At 35.7% G+C, this 8,516-nt stretch overlaps 1 pseudogene; it reads right to left on the reverse strand.

The window, feature by feature from the left end:
- The window catches only part of LOC114633364, a 112,418-nt pseudogene extending 104,219 nt beyond the window's left edge, over positions 1-8,199 (reverse strand).
- Positions 8,200-8,516: the final 317 nt, after the last annotated feature.

Here is an 8,516-nt window from a genome sequence, read left to right on the forward strand (position 1 = left end):
AAATGTGATCCTCATTTGCCCCGTTTCCCATGTATACTCCAATATATCCCTGAGGTCAATCATTTTAATTACTTGGAACATTGCAGTTCGCACAATTTAGTTCTATGTGACAATCCCCATTATATTGCCTTGCAAAAGTCCTGGCAAACGGCCGGTCCGCAGTCTACTTGGAAAGTTTAGCTTGGCTCTATTTTGGTTTCAGTTTTGGATGTTTATATGAGTCAAGAAAATGATCTGGAGAAAGAATAGTGAGTGCTAGTGTAACAAGAGTCTTCAGATTATTTAAAGACTTGCTCATTCTGTTTTAATTGCCAAAAAAATTGCAGTATTTCTGGGGCTGTTTATTGCTATTCAATGCAATAGGAAACAGCAGGGAAGAGCAGTTGATTTATAGGATTAGAGTGGACAAGTGAAGTATCAGCACCTGCTAAAATTATAATCTACTGCAAACAGCTTGCTGTTTCCTGCTCCATCTAAAGAAAATATTGCAGGCAAGGGAGACGCTAGATCAATGGGAATACAAGTGTGTCAGTGTGTAATGGATTAGAACTCTTTGTTTAATCTTCTGAAGATGACTTTATTCTGTGTAGTAATTATGCTAGAAGTCTCTTGTGAATAGGTCTATTAATAGGCTTAATTCAAAACCGGATGGAGGTAGTGACTTAGGCCAAAATCACACTAGAAACTATAACCAATTATTTTGACACCTTCCCAAGGTCAAGTAATAAATATAAAATATTTTGTCATATTAAAAGCTACCACTCAGAACAGTGTATGTTATGTATCACCTACACAAGGGTATTATGTGTAAGTAGTATAAAGCTCCAAGCAACAGAGAAATAAACCATAATCAGAGTAAACATACACTACATAGTTCAAGCGTAAAATTTGATTCTCAATGAATTATTGCTGAGATAATAGACATAAACAAGTACAGTCTTCCACAAACTAAGTGTGGTCCCTTAATTATGCACAACCCCCCAACCCCCAGGAGATACCATTTTAAACGGTGCAAGTGTTGTGACACAATCATGCCAGTAATGAGTATTTTCATATGAGTGATTAGTGATCACTTTACAATTACCTACTTATATTCATAGAAGGTAAGTTTCTGATTCCTCCACTATCATTTCCTTACTGATATCTGCACAAACATCTGTCTATGTATTTTCACAGTAACAGGCAAAGCCGTTTGCTACTGTTTTATGCTCAGTGCTGTAGCTTTTTCTCATAGCATCCTCGCTTTCCCGAACTGGCATACGCTGTGGTTTCTGGGATCTTGTCTCATGTTAATATGTTCTACCAGTGGGATTTTCAGGTCAACTAAGTCTTGGATCTGACAGGGGCATTCCAGTGTCTTTCAGTGTTTTCTTGTCACACCACAAAAAACAATAAGAGTCCTAGGGCCTGTCCTTTGTTGTATTGAAGACATTATATCTTTGATCCTTTACCAAGTAGAAAGCAGTTTTTCCCAAAACAACCACCTTCCTAGAAATGCATTTTTCCCTACATTTAGTGTTTCTATTCATATATTTATTGTCTCATTCAATATTAACTAAAAAACTAAAATAGTAATAAATGACTCAGAAACAAACTTTGAATTACATTTATTCTTTATTTGTAAAGGTCTCTTTAGTGTTCCTGAATGTAGTATATTTTATTTTCCTTATTTATTCATTCACTTTACATTCCGATCACAGTTCCTTCACTCCTCTCCTCCCTGTCCCACCCTCACACCCCTATTCCCTCCTCTCCTTCTCCTCTGAGCAGGAAAGGCACCCATGGATACCAACCCACCCTGGCACATCAACTCACAGTGGGACTAGACACATAGTCTCCCATCTAGGCCAGACAAGGCAGCCAGCTTCGGGAAAAGGATCCAAAGGTGAGAAACTGAGTCAGAGCCAGCACCTACTTCAATTGTTAGGGAGCTCACATGAGGCCCCTCCTGCACATCAGCTACATATATATAAGGGACCTAGGACTAACGCATGAATGCTATTTATTTGGTGTTCAATAGCTGTAAACCTCCACAGGCATAGGTTAGTTGGGTCTGTAGGTATTCCTGTGGTGTCCTTGATCCTTCCACTGTTCCACAAGAATCCCCAAGTTCTACCTAATGTTTGGCCATGCATCTCTGCATTTGTTTCCATCAGCTGCTCGATGAAGTCTCCCAGAGGATAGTTATGCTAGGTTCATGTCTGAAAGCATAAGAGTATAATAAATATGTCAAAAATTGGCTCTCTCCCATAGCTAGGGTAGCCCCCATGACTCATGAGAGCCTACCCCATCCCAGGCTTTCAACTCATCTTAGAGATGCCCCACCATGACCTATTTTCCTTCTCCCCCACAGACCTTCTCCCACACCTGTCCCCACACCTGAAAGGAAGGAAGGTTAAATTAAATTTTGAAAAACTTACTCAAATATATATGATTCTATTTGAATCGCCAAGTTTTCATGACAATGTGATTATATAAGTAATATCAAGGCAAACAATAGCACTGTATCTGATGCATTTGGATGAGAGTAGTTAGTAAGCAATAACATTTGAAAACCTTTTCTCCTAGGTAGAACTGTAAACATTCTATGCACATGTACAAATTCTATAGTAGCAAACTTAGATTACTCAAATGAAGTGTAATGGTTATGAAATATTATTTTATCTTTTAGAAGAAACAGTAATATAAGTAATATAAGTTAGTAATATAATTGTGTTTGTGGTTAAATAAGATTTTGTGGAAAACTTGAACTCTACCTCCCTTTTCTCTGTCTCTGCCTCTCTGCCTCTCTGTCTCTCTCTGTCTCTCTGTCTCTGTCTCTGTCTCTGTCTCTCTCTCTCTCTCTCTCTCTCTCTCTCTCTCTCTCTCTCTTTCTCACTCCATGTATATATATACCTTAATTATGTTTAAAAATATTATTCCATAAACTATATTTTTCCATAAACTATATTTTTTCTGGCCTTTGCTGCATACTGGGTTTGGTTTCAAATATCCATGTCACATGATTGCTACCTGTAACCCTGTCTCCAGGGGCATCTGATCCCTCTACTTTCTGGTTTCCATGAATCCTTATGCTCATATAATATTCACATACATACACTCACATACACACATGCAATATACAAATAAAATAAAAGTGAATATTTATTAAAGAGACTATTTAAAATAATTTTGTTTCATACATTTAATCTTTGGCATATTTAATGTATTAAATATTTATATATAAAGAGCGAAAGGGAAACAATAAAAGTATGGATATCATTTTCACTTCTTTGCCTCCTAGCTAAATGTTGAGCTCTAATATGCCAAAATCATTTTTCTAAATTATGAGAGTCATGAAATATGAAAATAAGATACAATAAAGAATGTTTTTTAAAAATCAACACTAACTTATGAGTGGCATATCTAAGACAGAAAGAGATTTGTTTACTTCATGGCTTACTTAAGTTAAACCCATTCTAATATAATTTAAAAACCGCATGCTTAATATAGTGAAGTTGGTTTAATAATGTTTTAAGACTAGATCTTAAAAGAAAATTTTTATCTGTGTAATTTTTCTGATGAAGTTTTTTCTTTTGCTTATGAAAGAAACAACTGTTCATTTGGCCCAGATAATTTTATAAGTAATCTCCAGTTATCTGAGTATTTCTAGAAACATCTGGACATGTAGAAGTTGAACTCAGATGGGCGAAATGCCAGTGTGAAGAATATAGAATGTGCTTAGCTTTATGATATTATTGTGTAGTAATTTATGCATTCATATCAAGGTTCTATGCTCAAATGAAACCACACTCAAGAGCTGAACAGTTTAATTGAGTTTGTGCAAACCCATTCAATTATAATTTGGCCCAAATGTTTAATTAAAGTAAATGGTGGTGTTGAAATAAAACCATTGGAATGAAAAGAAGGCTCATTAACTGATGTTATACTCAAACTAATATAATTTTTAAATGTATGATTATTATTCTAACTATAACATGAACATGAAGAATGTTTCATTAAATTCTATAGCATGAGTCCTAAGAGGATACTAACTAGCTATATGTGTTAATTAAAACACTGTTTTCTACTTAAAGAAAAGGAACTCATTTTCTTCATGTTCTATAGTAGGTAAAGATTTTATTATAATTATTGTATTAATATATAATCATTATATTAATTGTATTATTAAACATAATTTGTAAATATTTGACTTAATTTTCTTTGTAGAGTAAATATTTACTTATTTGTGAAAAGGAATATCACAAAAGAAAGAGTTTTGAAATGTATAGCCAACTGACAAGTATATATAATTTTTGTTGACTTACAAGCCAAAAGTTTGGCTTGCTACAGTGTGGAGAAGATGACAGAAGACATGAGATTGCTGAAACACAGACAAAAGACTCGATTATCCTCAGGAAACTCCCATGTGTTCCCTGACTTCTAGTTCCCATTCAGTGACATATGAATACAGACTCCAGCTTCACATGCAGAGGGGTGCTTTATGGATGGAATCATGACTTCAGCACTTTCTGAGCTTGTAAGAATTTCTAGCCAGCAGCAGGCAGTTCAGTTTTCCCACACTTGGGAGGAACACTCAGATGGGTCTTGTCTGATGGGTCTTGGCTGTCTGATTAGCTACATGAATTATTCAGAAAAAAAGAACAAACTTGTGTTTGGACAGCACAGATTAGATATGGAGAGACACATACAACTTGAGTTGTTGTAGACTTCTTCCCTCAATTTCTAGAATTATGTAACTTACTGTGGAATCGTCAAACTTAGGGCTTAAGTAAAATACTAAGGCCTAAATGGAATGTTAAGGATGAAATAAAATGTTAAGGGCTAGATAACAGTTACCTGGCTAACCTGCCATTATAAGAAATCATTCTCATATGCTTCTAATGTTAAGAGGAAACTTTCTAATTCCTAGTTAATTACATATTCTTCTATGTTCGGTGTCCTTTAAAACCAATAAGTACACAAGTCAATAGAACTGTTTTGTATAGTTACTCACCATAAGTCTGGAATAGAACCAAATACCCAATAGTACTTCCTGCCCCTGTTTATGAGCATTTATAGTGTAAGCTGGCCTGAGATGGGCACCAACAAAAGAGAGACACCTGCACCAATATAAGAAACTATTTGGAATAAGCCTTCCATTTTGAGTAGTGGTTTAGAAAACTTTAAGCTTTGATACCTCCCTGGGAATTGACATCCTACTACCAGAAAGCGACATGTATGTGGAATTCACCTCCTGGTCACCAAGTTAAGACATGAATGTTAGACGATTCCCATCCTGGTTAATAAGGTTTTAAGACATGAATGTTAGACAAGGCAAGTTCCCTTACGCAGTTGAACACCCCAACCAATGGAAACATGATAACTGTACAGAAAAGACATGTTTCTAAATCCTGATTGATGGAATAACATGGCAGAAATATTTGTAAATTTTAAGTTTAAAATCCCTGTAGAATCTTAACTCAATGTCCTGATTCAGTTTCCAAATCTGGACTATGGCCCTGGTCGATCAGTCCTGGGGTGTATGCCCAATAACCATCCCCATCTGACTGAAATTGGTGTTTGTGTGGTTTGTGAGATAATTTGTAGACCCCAACAATCCTCATATTAATCTTGTTTCATTCTGAAATATCAATTACACTGCGGAAATCTATACTACATGGAGGGATTGAGTGCAATGTTTCAGTATGTACCACATGGTGGGCAAAATGTGTTATTTTATTAGTAGTACTGATTACCATGGAAAAGAACCAATCCCTGACACTGTTAACGATACTCTGTTATGCTTTCGGACAGGAATCTAGCATAAGAGTTTCTGAGAGGCTCCACCCAGGAATGAATGAAAACAGATGTAGAGACTCACCGCCAAATGTTAGATGGAGCTCTAGAGTCTTGTGGAACAGTTGGGGGGGGGTAATGTGAGAACCAAAGGGGACATGAACTCCACAGGAATACCAACAGAATCAAATAACCCAGATACTTGAGGGATCCCAGAGACTGAACCATCAACCAAAGGTCAAGTATGGACTGTACCTAGAACCTTGAACATATGTAGCAGAAGTCCAGCTTGATCTTCATGAGGGTTCTCCATCAACTGGAGCAGGAACCTGAATCTGTTGCCTATGTATGAATGTGTTTCCTCTTGTCTGACCTCAGTGGAAGAGGATGTGTCTAGTCTTACAGTGACTTGAGTTTTTTTTTGTGTGTGTGTGTGTGTGTGTGTGTGTGTGTGTCTGTGTGTGTGTGTGTGACCCAGGGGAGCTCCGCTTATTAAGGGGAGGTAGTGAAGGAAAATTGAGGGAGAATCTGTGTGAAGTGATAATGGGAGAAGTGGGGCAAGCAGATTTGTGGATGTAAATAAATAAATTAATAAAAAATCTTAATACTGCTTACCATTGATCTTAAAATTTTTATTCCTCTTTTTCCACTTAATAGAATCCAAATACTGTGAGACCAGAAATATTTTTCAAATGTTCACTGGGGCATCTTCATCACCTAAATGTATGAATTTATCTTGTCCAGAATGTGAAAATTTGAATGTTTCATATGTATAATGAATGAGTGAACATAGAAAATCATATTGACAGGTGAATGTAAATGTTTCTCAATAACATTTCATATTTTGTTGTATGATGTGGAATTATAACAGACATAGACAATATCAAATACTGTAAAACTTCAAAGTAGTTCAAAGGAAAAGTAAACCATCTGTAATTTAACAAATGAAATGACATATTTATTGCGTTGTATATTGACATTTGTTATAGACAGTGATGTGAAATCATGAAAGATCCAATTTGATGGTATATGGATTTTGGGAGAATGGCTCTGAAAGTACCCAATATGAAATGCTCGTTGCTGGCATAAAGGCTTTAGTTATTGCAGGATAGTCTTGCTAAACCAAGACTGTTCAGCCCAAAGCTGCTAAATGATACTCCACACTTTGCCCTCTCTGTACATCTCATTGCTAGTGCAACTTCAGCATCTCCATACTTTCATCTAAATTGGACACCATACAGTCCTCAGAATGAGGTGAGTTTTCTGTTCCTCTCTCCTATATATTCTTCAAGCTTCTTACTCCTATACAGCTGCATTCCTGGTCTGATCTTTTTCAGTCTTGCAATGAAGGCTTAAACTAACACCTTTTTTTCAATTCTCTTTTAGAGAGCAAAAATGTCAAAATGCTGGCTAGGACCACTTTCAGATTTCCATGGCATATGTTCAAAGTCATAACCAACATAAATTAGTAGAGTAGCTAAATGTGTTGGTTTTAGTGAAATTATTGATAACCAACTATATGCTCAATCATATTTTAAAGGATCCATATTGCCATTTTAGGGAAGTGTTTAGAATGGACTGGGAAATTAAAAAAAAAATCCCAAGTCATGAAATATTCAGAATTTCTGCACTCAGTCAAAGTTACTTTAGATTTTAAAGCTCAACAGCTGATATCAATGTATAACCAGTATTTACTATTACAACTGGGAATTTGCTATTGTCTATATTATATAAATAAATCACTGGCCATGAAAGATTTCTGGATATGTTTTATTTCTATTTTATACCTTCACCCATATTAAACAAGGTTAAAAATTTCTTTCATGCAATTGCTTTGGAAACAGGTTTAGAAATTATTATGTATAAGAAAGTAGCACCTTTCAAACATATTATACCTGTATTTAAAATGCATACCATAAATATATAATGTAGAGAATTTTTACTGTCTAAAATTCTAACAAATAAAAAAGATTTCTATGCTAATATACATTCTGCTGCTTAATAAAGCTCTTCTTACATGTATAGTCCACATCCATCGAATTTACTTCTTTTTTGATTTGAAGAACCTGTTGTTCACTGTTCACATTAATGGAGATGTGTAATCCACTCAGTTTGTCTGTGGCACTGCTGACTGGAAACACAAGAAACATCAACACATCAAGTATTTATAGTACATCTGGAAGGAGCAGCCACTCCCTGGGTTACTTCTCAATTATTAATGCAGTGCCCATAATGAGCTAGAATTTTAGCAAGACCAAACTCCCATTCTCACTCAAGGCAAGCCGAGTGGAAATGTGTTTACACTTGTTTATGCGAACCTTGAAGCCTTGCGGTGGGCTGTGTTGCATTACCAGCTATGATATTCCATCCAAATGAAGGCACATTGTCATTTGTATAATAATGATCAGGCCTTGGTGGCATGCTGGAGTCACCTCTCTTAGAGAAGAATTCTTTATTGATCTGCAGTTCACTGTGAATGTTAGGATTTTCAAAGCTACCAGGTGGTTAAACTGTACTGCCTAAGTAGAGAAGGACAGAGAGGCTCAGGAGTACTAACTGTCTCCACTAATAATTTGTTTCAGAGCTAGTGGATTCTGGAAAGGAATTCTTAAATTTCACGAATAAAAATGTTTTCATTCACATGCTCCTCATTGAAGTTCCATAAAATATGAGAATTTCTGATGATGTACAAGATATATATCTTGTTAGAATATAAAAATTAGTTATGTTTAGGAACC

This window comes from Grammomys surdaster, unplaced genomic scaffold (assembly GCF_004785775.1).
Source record: "Grammomys surdaster isolate TR1022 unplaced genomic scaffold, NIH_TR_1.0 98, whole genome shotgun sequence".
Taxonomy (NCBI): domain Eukaryota; kingdom Metazoa; phylum Chordata; class Mammalia; order Rodentia; family Muridae; genus Grammomys; species Grammomys surdaster.